Here is a 12,824-nt window from a genome sequence, read left to right as displayed (position 1 = left end):
AGCACATCATCATTAGTAATGAGTTTCACTTATTTTTTGTTTCTATATATTTTAAGAACATGAAAACAACCTCTGACCTGAGGTATGAACCTTGTAGCTGTTCTGATACAAAACAGGGCTTATAAATGAATTCATATATTGCATTTTAATTACGGTTATTTTAAACAGATGAAAAATCAATAACATTAACTATTAACATAAACAAGCAACATGTTTCTTTTTTTAAAACAAAGAAAACTGTAAGAAGATAATGTCTTAATTTTATCATTTACTTTAGTTTTACTGTATTATTCTTATATATTATATATTATTATATATTAAATTGTATAGAATTGATTACCGATTGTTATAATTTAATAGAAAGTTATTTTCAAACAAGTGAATAAGATATTTAGATAGAAGAGAATATTTATAACTTATTGCTATATTACACCCTCATAAGTTTGTAGGTTATTGTTGTCCATTTCTTTCTTTAGAACCTGACTGACTAAATAAAAAAGAACCCTGGACTCCTATGAGGAGACCTATAATAACTCAAATAAACATTTTAGACACAGTAGTGGTGGAATAGTTTGAGGTTTATACACGTATAAGTGGTAGACCTCCATGGGGTGTTTTTGATCTTCTTAATGGAAATTTATACTGGTGTGATCAATAATTAATCAGTAATTATTAGAAAAGGTCCATAGTTATAGTAGTACTTACTGATTAATTAACTAGTAGTTCTTATTCATATTAGCAGTTCCTAATAGTAATAATGATAATAAAGAACCATTATTTATCTCCAAAGTGCTGGCTGTGGTAACTTAATAATTCTGTAACTACATAATATGATTGAATCATATCAACTGACAGCAGTATCATGGTTGCATGGTCGCAATAAACCATCCCTATCTGCAGTGAATATGCCAAAGGCTCATTCCAGACATACTAACTCACTGTGGCATGCAAAACAGGAGTAAAAGACATCACCCATCAGCCATGTCAAATAACAACAGCAACAAAAGGAAGAAAGAACATAACAATTATATATAGAACGCAACAACTGTAACACCCCAGAGACAAGAAACAGTAGAGTTTATTAATTTTATAAAGTGTAACCAAAGGCCTACAGGTTGAAACCATTATATTTTCCTTACCAAACGTTTCCCCAACAGAACCTACCCAAAACCTGTGTCAGCGAGGTCTCCTGCTACATACACTAACAAAAACACGCTGTGAACTACTGACATGCAAAGTAACTTCTCCATCTGAACATTTAGACCATGTTTCAGATATATAGTCATAGAAGCTGGTGTTAGTAAATAAATAGAAATAGGCTCAGCAAGTTATAAGCATTAATAAGCATTAAAAAGCTAAATGGAAGTCAGTAGTCATATAAATAAGTAGTTACATTAAGATGTAAAAACAAATTTCCAAACGCACTGCTAATCTAATACTACCAACAAATATAAAACATATTTTGGTGAGGATTGTGTCGACGTGCAAAATGCAAAGCCTGAGAGTGTCCTATATACATTAAACTTTTCACAAATTATTGCACTAAATCAAATGAAATGTCTTTACTTACTTACACAAGTCCCACTATGCAGTATTCTCAAAAATCAGCCTGACAATTTACTTTTATACCAAAACACAAGGCAGAAACTATATTAGATACAAGTCCAAGCGCTCAGCATGCTGCACTAAGCCACGCATTCTCCCTCTCCTTCTTTCTCTCTCTCTGTCTCTGTCTCTCTCTCACACACACACCCACCCACACACCCACACGTACTGAATATGCCACACCATTTCAGCAAAGCACTAAAGGAGAGTCACTTATATGTGTGTAAGCAAAGCCTCTCCCTAGGCTAGAAAGCTCACTATGCTGCGGACAAACATTCCAGCAAAGTCGGATCTTTTCAAAAGTCATTAAGGTACGGCACAGGAAGTGAGGACAGGAGTTCTCGACTGTTGTCTGTAGTAAATTCCAGTTATTATGAATGTAAAACAAATAAGAAGATAGAATTGCTAGAGTTACAGTGCTTTTGTCTTTTTTAGGATTAGAGTATAAATCCTCAGTAAAGTCTATCTAATGCTTTGTGATTTGCAGTAAACACTTTTAATCTGTTCGTTGGCTAATGATATTAATACTTTCTTAAAAAGCATTTCATAGGTATTATATGTGTTTTTCAGGTTTTTTGTTGTTTGTTTGTTTTTCTATCATGCCATTTGTCCCATCAATTTATATGGTGTACCAGATACAGCATGTCTGTTTATATTATGTATGTGGAAATTGACCATTTACAAAAAGTTAAGGAACACTTTTTATGACATATGGCTGTACATGTGGTATGACTTTACTGTGATTACTGTGTAAATCCTGTTCAGTTCCTTTTAAAACAATACACCGGATACAATGGACCTAAAAAGTCAACACACCTATAAGAAGGCGTTTTTATGCTGTAAAAATGAAACTAAGACAAACATCAGGTGAAATACAAAACATCACTTTTACCTTGAACACTGTGAACACTGAGAACAGAACATCCCTCCAAAATGTATTAAACAAAATGTAAATATGTCAGGGTGGATGATAACAGACCTACAATAATATTAAAAGTGCTGTAGAAATATTTGGCTTTCACCAATTACATCAACCAAGTCAAAACCAACAAACCATAAGTCAAATGTCATAGTAGGTTAATGTATGATGAGTCCATGGGAGAAATATTTGATTTTAAGTCTTAAAGTTTCTAGTTTGTCAGAAAACCTGACAGCTTATCACCCAAAGAACACCATGTAGATAAAGCACGGTGGTGGCAGCCTCATGCTATGGGGCTATTTCTCCTCAGATGGACCTGGGGATCTAATGAATATAGAGTGAATCATGGATAGCTGAGAATGCAAATAAATTTTGACACGGTCACTGCTAGATAATTTAAGGTGAAAAAAAAATCCAATCAGCAAAGGAACAGCTTCAGAAAAAGATCAACATTTTAGAATAGCCCAGATCAGAGATATCGATAATCTGTGGAATAAAAGAGGGCTGTGCATCAGAGAGCCATTTTGCAGGAAAGAGTAGAATAAAATTGCCAAATTAAACTGTGCTAAGTTGGCAGACTCTTTCCAAGAAAATGCTTTAATTAAGTATTAGTTAGAAGTGGGCCACTCCACTGTAGGTGCTATCTGTTATTTACCCCAAAATTATGTTTTTTCTTTTATTTTTGTTATATATATATATATATATATATATATATATATATATATATATATATATATATATATATATATATATATATAATACTAACACAGAGGTTGTGCTTGGATTGTTTAAATTAAAAGTAACTCTGAAGGTAATGTTGGGTTTTCCATGAGTACACAGAAATCTGGGCGTTCCCTTGCAATAGCATGATACATTAGAATAGCTATGTAAATACAGTGAACTTCAAATCTTTAGAAATCTAAATCTAGAACAAATTAAATACAATTAAATCAGTTGGCTAATTGGTGTGCTAGTGTCATTTAGCGAAGTCAGAATAAAATCTTTATCAGATATTAGAGTGCTAGTCCTTAACTTCTGATGGCTACTCAAAAATAAATAAATAAATAAATGAGTGACTGAATGAATGAACGAACAAACATATAGATAGATAAATAAATAGTTTAGGAAAGCTTGTAGTTTTCAGAACTATGTTGCGAAACTACTATGAAATTATAACTGTATTATTATCAAAATCCATAAGTCATGAATCATAGAGTATTTACGTAAATAATTGAAAGCATGTGAATTGGGGGGGGGGGGTTTCGGGTAAGCGGTAGAAAATGAGTGAGAGTGAGTGAATTTGGGTTTGCTCATGAGAACAGTCTGTTCTTTAGAACTCTTGAGGTGAGTCAGCTTCTTTATTAGAGAAGAAAATGTAATTGTTCTCACTGATAGGAGGTGCATTTTGAAGAAGAATAAGTGGTATAGGTGCCCTGACATGTCTAATAAACACTGAGGATTAACATGGGAATGTGGGTCTATCACTCCAACGTGTAAAAAACAAACAAGTCAAAGCTAGTGTGACAAAACCAGGCTGATTACATAGCAGTTGGAGCAATGGATGGTTTCAAGAGACCCTAGGATGTTTGTGGATTAAGGCCTACTAACAACCCTACTAATCATACAGTATATTAGAATACTGATACCAGAATAAACCATACAGAAAATTTGTAGCAAAAATAGGACAGTGGTAGACAAGGTCCTGTAAGGTGGCATGTTTGGTAAATTAATAAAACAAATGATTCAACAATAAAAAGCATTTGATATGAGTCATAGAGAAACTGAGGAGAGTTCAAACCAGAGACACTTTTATTTTAGCAGCTTTGAATGAACATTTTATGGGACGTTTCTTGGTAGCAGGCACGTATAGTAGGTGCCCCATCCATATACTGTACATAATATACCGCACTTGATGCTAACTTACAGACTATTGTTATTGAGGACGGTTTAAAATGCATTGCTGCACCTGCATTTCTCTCAGTGGAAGGTAGGCAACCTTCTAAGTTTATTATGGTGTGTACATTTAGAAATATCTTCTCATGTTGCCGTGGAACCGGTTTTTGTATTTGTTACGGAAATGTGTAAAAAATTAAAAAATAAAAAATAAAAAATCGGAGGTTTAGACAATTCTTACATGCTATAACAGTGTCATGACTACTTTTAATACTTCAAGCTGTGTTGTAATGTTACTGCTTGTATTGTGCAAGTCAGATTGTTGTTATAAAACAAACTCAGTAGTAAACCTCACTAGTAAAGACATACCAGTTATGAAGACTTTGTGTAAAACTTGTGATTCATTTGCTATGGATGCATGACATTTAAACCAGACTATCAATAATCATTTTACTGTACAGTATAAGCTATTTGAAAGAAAAATATGTATTATCTTTACAATAAAATGCATTCAAGACATCTACAAACACATAGGCAGTGCTAAAACATCCAAACAAGCTTGTTATTCTAATCATTAATTACACTCAAGTAAAAAGGAATAGAACCTTCTAAAAATGGCAGCCCATTTTACATACTACAAAACCATACTACATACAAACATATACTGCATAAAAGCAGACAGGGCATGGTCACAGTTGTCTAGGAAGCAGAAATGTAGCTGTTTTTCCCATATAAGCATTTAATCACAGACACACTTTCATAAAAAAACACACACCCACACACACACCCTTTTTGTTTCTTAACCTAAAGCAACAGTACAAACAGGAGCTGCATAATTTCAATGCATACATGAGTGTCACGCATGGAATATGCGCTGAGACTTAATAATTATCTGGTGCACAAACATCTTAGCCGGATGTTTGTCTGGAATAATGGCACGTGAGTGTATACTTTAAGAGCACACAAATACATTTGCACTTCAATGCACAAATGAACCTAAACTATGATCTAAACTTTAATATTATATGCCCCAAAATAACTATTATACACATCGCTATTTTTTAATATATACTGATACATCAAGTTGAATGTCAGTGGTTTTTCAACAGGATCAATATTAATCTTTGACATCTTTGAAAAATAGCATTTTAAAGTAACAAATACTCTATAAATAAAAACAACATAACAGAACAGATGACAATTTAGTCTTCCATTAGGGAGACACTTTCATTAAAGGAAGTTCATTAAATACTCTTACCTTTAGCAGCTTCTTTCTCCCTGACACCTGCGTAATCACTTACCGCTGTTTAATCCTGTGGTGAAAATAGACAAGCATGAACACAGCTATGAGAATTCGCAGAATTGAACGCAGCTACATCATAAAAAGCTGCGACAGTCTGGAACCTGTAAAACCAGTGAGCTTGCACAAGGCTTGTGGAGAGAAAAAAGGTATGTCAATTTACATTGTGTATGCCTCTGGCTCAAATTTCAAAACGATTGAAAGGAGATATGGTATATCTGATATCTGATTGGAAATATGGTATAGAATGTATACCATTCTCCAGATAAACACTTTAATTACTATATCTCTGGTTTGTCTAATGTTACTCTCATCAGATTAAAATGTAACACAGCTGCATTTTACTCTTTTACTGCATAAAACTTTCCATAACTGACAATTCACTGCCATAATTGAGAATTCAGAAATAATTATAAATAACACGTTCTAATGCAGAAAAAATAAGAATCCTTCTGAGACCAAATTATTTGGTGCAAATGTGTCTCGTAGGCAGTAGGAAACTATGCACACATTAAGTGGACAAAAGAGCAGCAGTTAAACAGATGCTTAATATGTTAAACATGCTGAAATCAATATACAGCATATAAACACACAAAAATCATTGATTGTGGCTACTGTGAGCTACTGCACCGTTCTCCTTACATATTTCTGGAACAGCACATTCCAGGTTATTCACATAATTTTTTTAAAACTCACTGCACTTTCTTAGAAATTGCATATCAGTTTGTAGCACATGGGGTACAGAGAGAGAGAGAGAGAGAGAGAGAGAGAGAGAGAGAGAGAGAGAGAGAGAGAGAGAGAGAGAGAGAGAGAGAGAGAGAGAATGTTAGCTTTTATGTGGATTCCTCCAATATTTGTAACATGTAAAAAAAGGACCTGAGGGCATCTTAAAATCCTCTAATGTGTCATTCAGAAAATCACTGGATGTCAGAACTCCTGCTTAATCACAGTAAGCCTGAGAGTATAAGCCAATTGCTACTTAAGCACTTCTCTCATACGTACAGAAAATAGTATTTTATTATTAAATATGCCACTTCTCAAACCTCGAATGTTACAATTAACATGACAGCGACATAAAGCAATGTAAATTGTCAAAGCATGGCTGACTAAGACCAAGACATTAAGTGAGCTTGACACATGTATCACTACTACAAGACAGAAATGTGTAAATATCTTCTTGTGATATGGTGTGAATTATGCCATTTTGGGGACTGTAACTGTAAATGAAATGTTGTGCCAGAAGCCCTGCCTTCTAATCAAATACATTGCATTCAGAAAAATCTTGGATAAGAAAACATCTCTTCAAATCAAGGATAAGAAATGAATAAATGAAAGATTAAGATGAGTCATGGGTAAGACTTTAGTCCAGCCCATACATGCTTGTAGATTAATATCTGCTTCCCATCGATTCACCTATTATACTCTCTTGCATGCTACAACAAAGACCCAAGCAGATGTGGAAGAATCATTATTGCAAATCCCATGTTCAGGTAAAAAAAATGTGAAAAAATTAAAGACATATTATATTGTCACTAAGTTATATACAGTATTTTTCAGTAGATATTAGACATAGTATGCTTGCGAGTTCTTACACAAAGCAGCAGGCCAATTCCCTTTATAATACATCTTATTTATATAAATTTCTTATTATATCATTCATTAATTATCGGAATCACATTCTGGTATAAACTTTGTATTTATTGCTACAGTATTTCATCATTTACTCTAAGATTGTATGTACATGAATTGCATCATGAATGTTTGAAGAGTTTGCCAAGCAAAAATAAACAGTTTCTGATTGTTGACACTGTGTTCATTTAGCCACAGGCTTAATAACACTGATACAGTTCTAATTTAACTAGTCATTTTTCCTGTTCTTGCCCAGTTTCTGGGACTTGGAAATGACCATGCTCGAATTAATGGCGATAGAGAAGCAGTACAGAGTGTGACAATTACAGTTGTGACACTGTTTTTTTCTGAGATACTCAAACCCACTTTAACACCATTTCTTACATTATGCAAGCAACAAGAAAACAAGACCTTTGAACAAAACAAAAATCTTTGTTCAAGTCCTTTCATTTCTACAACTAATGTATTGAAATTTGTACATAAATAAAATTGTCATTATAAAAATGCCACTGCTCTGCACTCCATATAAACCCAGTCAATAAAGAGGAGACAAGCTCATTTGATTGTGGAGTGCAGCAACACACCTATCCTCATCTTGTGATGTTATCTTCATTCACACCCCATTCTACAACCCTGAGGCTCGTAGGTCTGGGTCCCGCCTATACCAGTGTTGACCGAGAAACGTATTTTCCACACCCACCAAAAAAAATCTTTGCGTTTATATAATGATCACAAAAATAAATGACTGTTTATGAATTGGACATGTATGTAGTTTATGATCAGCTTGCAGGGTTTCCTCATAGTGAGGTATCATTTTTGCCGCGATTCTATAGTGCTAAATGCCTGATATATTTAATGTTCAGAACTTTTTTCATTAACACTTTATATACCGATGCTGAACAAAATGCTTGATACGAGAAGCTTAAAAGTTACAATAACTTGCGATCATGGAATTTATATTTTTCCAGTGCCACATGACTGTTCTTCATTGTTCAGCAACAAATTGTAATGACTTTCTATAAGGGGAATTAGACTGTGTAATCACAATGCTTGGTGAAAATGTGGTGTAGCTCAGCCACATTAGCATTTTGATGCATGATGCATGAATGAATGTGTTTGTTCTAGTCTGTGCGTCCCAGTGAAAGGCACCATTAACACCAGGTCTAAAGGACTGCAGAGTGTTAGGTCATGGCAAGAGTGAGGCATAGGGCACGAGGGTGATACGTTTTTTTTTTTTGTTTTTTTCTTTTTCACCAAAAATAGGAATCGGATAATAATGGTGTGTGTGTGTGTGTGTGTGTGTGTGTGTGTGTGTGTGTGTGTGTGTGTGTGTGTGTGTGTGTGTGTGTGTGTGTGTGTGTGAGTGAGTGTGTGCGCGAGTGAGTGTGTGTGAGTGAGTGTGTGCGAGTGAGTGTCTTTTAAAAAGACAAACATACAAACATATTCAACGTATTCAATAGCATCTAACCATTCACCTACTAAACTCCTTATGACTCATTCTAAGGACATGAAATTAAACCAACAACATGGCACTGCCTAACACTGACATCCAGCTGTACTGTGTGTTTGTATGAGTGAGTGAGTGACTGAGTGAGTGTAAAAGAGTAGTAGTGTATTAATGTATATAAGTGTATATAATGAATGCTAGGTTGTTTGGTGGGTAGGTAGCTAGCTTGGTGAGCGTGATCTTTAAACGTCTTATCACAGATCAGAGAGGCTTTATTCTCTATTATCTCTGTACAAAGGACAACATCAGTTACTGTTATAGTATTACATTCAAAAGGCATGTGCTCTATACACCTAGATACAGGTGGAAAAATTAACGTGTATGGTACAAGGCTTGGGCGATTGTTTGTGTGCGTGTGTGTGTGTGTGTATCTGTGTGTGTGTGTGTGTGTGTGTGTGTGTGTGTGTGTGTGTGTGAGAGAGAGAGAGAGAGAGAGAGAGAGAGAGAGAGAGAGAGAGAGAGAGAGAGAGAGAGAGAGAGAGAGAGAGAGAATGCCTGCATGTTTGTGCATGCATGTGTTTGTGTTAGCATGTTTCCAAAATCCCTAAAGGCTTTTCAGCAAAAATACTTTGATCATTCATATTACTTATCTGTAACTAATGGTAGAGAACACATGGCATTTGAAAGTCAAACCATAACAGTCAGTAGCAATAAATAACTATGGTTTTAATAACTTAAGTTTTCTGTACCTTCTTTTCTGATGTGTGACAAAGATTATGCTTATCATCATGGTGTTAGAAAGCCCAGATATACCGCAGTCATAATCATGACAATATACTGTACACCTTATTTTATTCTCAACCTAGCTGTATGTAATCATATCTATCAGGTCGTGACACAGTCTAAGATTTAAAGCCAGCTGACAAAAGCTTGCTTAATATTCCTTCAGTATCTTGTATATACTGTAACACAGCTACAGTATTCAGCAAAGTATGTTGATCAAGTTATATTTTATTATCTTTCCAACTTATTTGCATTTGCTATCCGCAATAAGGCATTAAGCTTTGTCTGTCCTTGGTTGTGCATAACCTTTTTAATCTTTTTAATTTAATAGCAGGGCTTTTTACATGATTCATTTCACTAATAATTCCTCAAACATGATTCACAGCAGATTCCCTGAAGACAGATTTTGCAATCTGCATAATAAAAATAAGAATTAAAAACCAGTCAAAGCATATTGCTTCCTATTTACACAGATGATACTTTTAAATGATATAAATTACATTAAATGACAAAACACTGCAGAGATATTGCATGTTTGGATATCGGGAGATTTGTGATTGTGGGGGATGTGGTAGCCTAGTGGTTAAGGTGTTGGGCTACCAATCAGAAGGTTGTGAGTTTGATTTCTACGTCCACCAATCTGCCACTGCTGGGCCCCTGAGCAAGGCCCTTAACCCTCAATTGCCTAAAAAATGAGATAAAATGTAAGTCGCTCTGGGCGTCTGCTAAATGCTGTAAATGTAATATTATTTTTTATGTGCTGAGCTGATTGTATTAAAGTGTATGAAAATAAAGAGGAATGATGCGTGGGCCTAATATTCTTCTGCTAATGCATAGCTAAGCCTCACCCTCCTGAAGATCTTGTACTTAATATACTTCAACATATTCAAATATCTTAAGGTCTTAATAGATGTGGCTATATTTATTACGGGTCTTCTCAGAGGAGCACAGAGGCAGTGGGTTGTTTTATTTTCACCCAGTCAAGGTCTAAAGAGAGACCTAATACAAATTACATGGTTGTAATATTGCAAGGTAAGAGTAACACATATTCTCAAAAGGTGCCTAACAAACAAAGAAGTAACAACGAAGTTTTAAAAAAAGATTGTAAATAGTGTCTGATTAGGTAGGTATGTACTTGTGTTATATATTGTACTTGTGTTATAAATTATGTAAGCCCCAAATATCTGATAACGTGGGTTTTTTTTTTTTTTTGCTTATCACAATATACCAATACTATATATATATACAAAACTATATATATAGATATATATATATATATATATATATATATATATATATATATATATATAGTGTTAAAGTGAAACCATGACTATTCTCAAGAACAGATCAGTTAAAAATCATGTACCAACCTGTTATAAAATGGCTCTGCTGGAATATCAGTTTACTTGAACTGTGACAGCCCTTTATTGTGCCACTGTAGGTATGTGTCAGATAACGTCTAGAATGGAAGTCCTCAGGATTATATTTGAACCAGTGCGTGACATTGTTTAATTGTTGGCCAGCAGACCCATGCAAAAGAAGAGATGGTAAAGGAGGGGCCAAGTATGTGACAAATATAAAGCTTGTTTACATCATGTACTAGAAACTGAAGAACATTGTTGAACAAAAGTATTTTGGGTCTTGGATGTGTGACAAGAAAGTGAGAAAGCAAAACAGAGTGACTTTAAACTGGCACAGAGAGAGCTCTGTTGAGCAGGGCAAGCATGGCTAAAAGAGTGATTTACACTTCATGCCCAAAACATGCCCATATTCAGTAGGTGAGATATGCACAACTGTTTCTTGTCAAAGCGAAAATAATGCATGAGAAGTACAAGAGGCAGGTAAACATTAACACGTGAAATACTTATTCGATTACTGTTTTTTATTTCTTTTTTCTGTTGGCTGCGCCGTTAGGGGTCGGCACAGAGGATCATGGAGTCCGAATATTAGATTTGGCACAGATGTTTTCGTCGGATGCCACCCCTGATGCGACCCTCCCATCTTACCCAGGCTTAGGCCTGGTACAGAGAGCTAACTCCTCAGTGGCTGGTTTAGCTCCCTGCATGGGAATCGAAATCGGGCCGTGACAATGACAGCGTGGAATCCTGTCACTGTTGCGTTATTCAAGCTACTGTACTGTTAAAACTAAAAAAATGTTTTTCCCCATGATAAAATTTTTGTGAATGCCTGTGAAGATTATTAAATCTGTGCTTTTATACTTTATTAGTAGAATTTTCTTTTTGTCACGAGTATAAAATAACCATGTCAAAAATGTAATCACTTTAGCTACAGCCACCAGGAGAAAACATGGCCTCCTTCTTTGTTTCCAGAGGATTTTCTGTTCTAATTTAGCCAAAATCTGAAAAAACATTAAAAGAGTAAGCTAATAATGTATTACAAATGGATTGTCAAGGATCATTATTTGAGCTTAATAAATAGTATGTATACAACATGATCCCTCAAGGTTACATTTCAAAGACAACAACTGTCTTGGTCACAGCGATATGATAAATTGTCATGGCTGTAGACTAGAAATTGTAAGATGACTGATGTTATACTATACTGTTACAGGGGCCCCAAAAAGTATTTTTTTACGCTTAAGCCACACTTACTGTACATCACACTTTTCACGGTAAAACGTTTAACACAAAAAAAAGATTATGTTTAGAAATAATATATACTGTTAAAGTCAGACAATGAGATAACTGGACACTAAATGGTGACCTCTTCACATCTTCATCACAGCTAAAGTTTTTTAGTTTATTATCTTTTTGACAACATTTGCGTATGAACTCAACCAGTTTCTGTAATAGGAGAAAACTTCAATCAACAAAACATTCAGGTCGTCCAAACTAGATCATTGAGAATCTGAAATTTCTTCATCATTGCATCCTTTGATGCTTTAAATGGTTAAACTCAGAGCTCTGGAAGAGACCAGTGAAGTCAGGGCTCTGGCAAAAAAAGGATGGCTTGTGTGCTTAAGATCATTATCCTGCTAAAAATCCACTTCTGTCACTTGAATCATTTCTTTTCATTCGCTATTTCTCTGTCTGCTTATTGTGAGTTCATGATGACAGCAGTTCATCAACACCACTGCAGGGAAAACGCTCCCAGACCTTGACATTTCCACCTCTGTGCAGTTTGGTTGGAATTCTTCATCTCCTGGCTTTCCACACAAACTGCTGTCTAGTCTGTGCAAGTGAAATCTGGATTCATCTGAAGATAAGACTCTTCTCCAGTAGCTCTTG

General features: G+C 35.0%; 1 protein-coding gene across 7 annotated transcripts in view; it reads right to left on the bottom strand.

Moving 5' to 3' along the window:
• chl1a (cell adhesion molecule L1-like a) overlaps positions 1-5,838 on the bottom strand; it is a 40,412-nt gene extending 34,574 nt beyond the window's left edge. For 2 of the 7 annotated variants that reach the window (XM_027145159.2, XM_047807414.1), the window contains exon 1: positions 5,676-5,825. The gene's annotated coding sequence lies outside the window, so the exon portion shown is untranslated. Of the gene's footprint in view, positions 1-1,570; positions 1,736-5,675 lie in introns of those variants that run through there. The other 5 variants (XM_047807410.1, XM_047807413.1, XM_047807412.1 and 2 more) reach the window with 4 other exon arrangements.
• Between the last annotated feature and the right edge of the window lie 6,986 nt (positions 5,839-12,824).

Source organism: Tachysurus fulvidraco, chromosome 23, assembly GCF_022655615.1.
Source record: "Tachysurus fulvidraco isolate hzauxx_2018 chromosome 23, HZAU_PFXX_2.0, whole genome shotgun sequence".
Classification (NCBI taxonomy): domain Eukaryota; kingdom Metazoa; phylum Chordata; class Actinopteri; order Siluriformes; family Bagridae; genus Tachysurus; species Tachysurus fulvidraco.
This window is presented reverse-complemented; position numbering and strand designations above follow the sequence as displayed.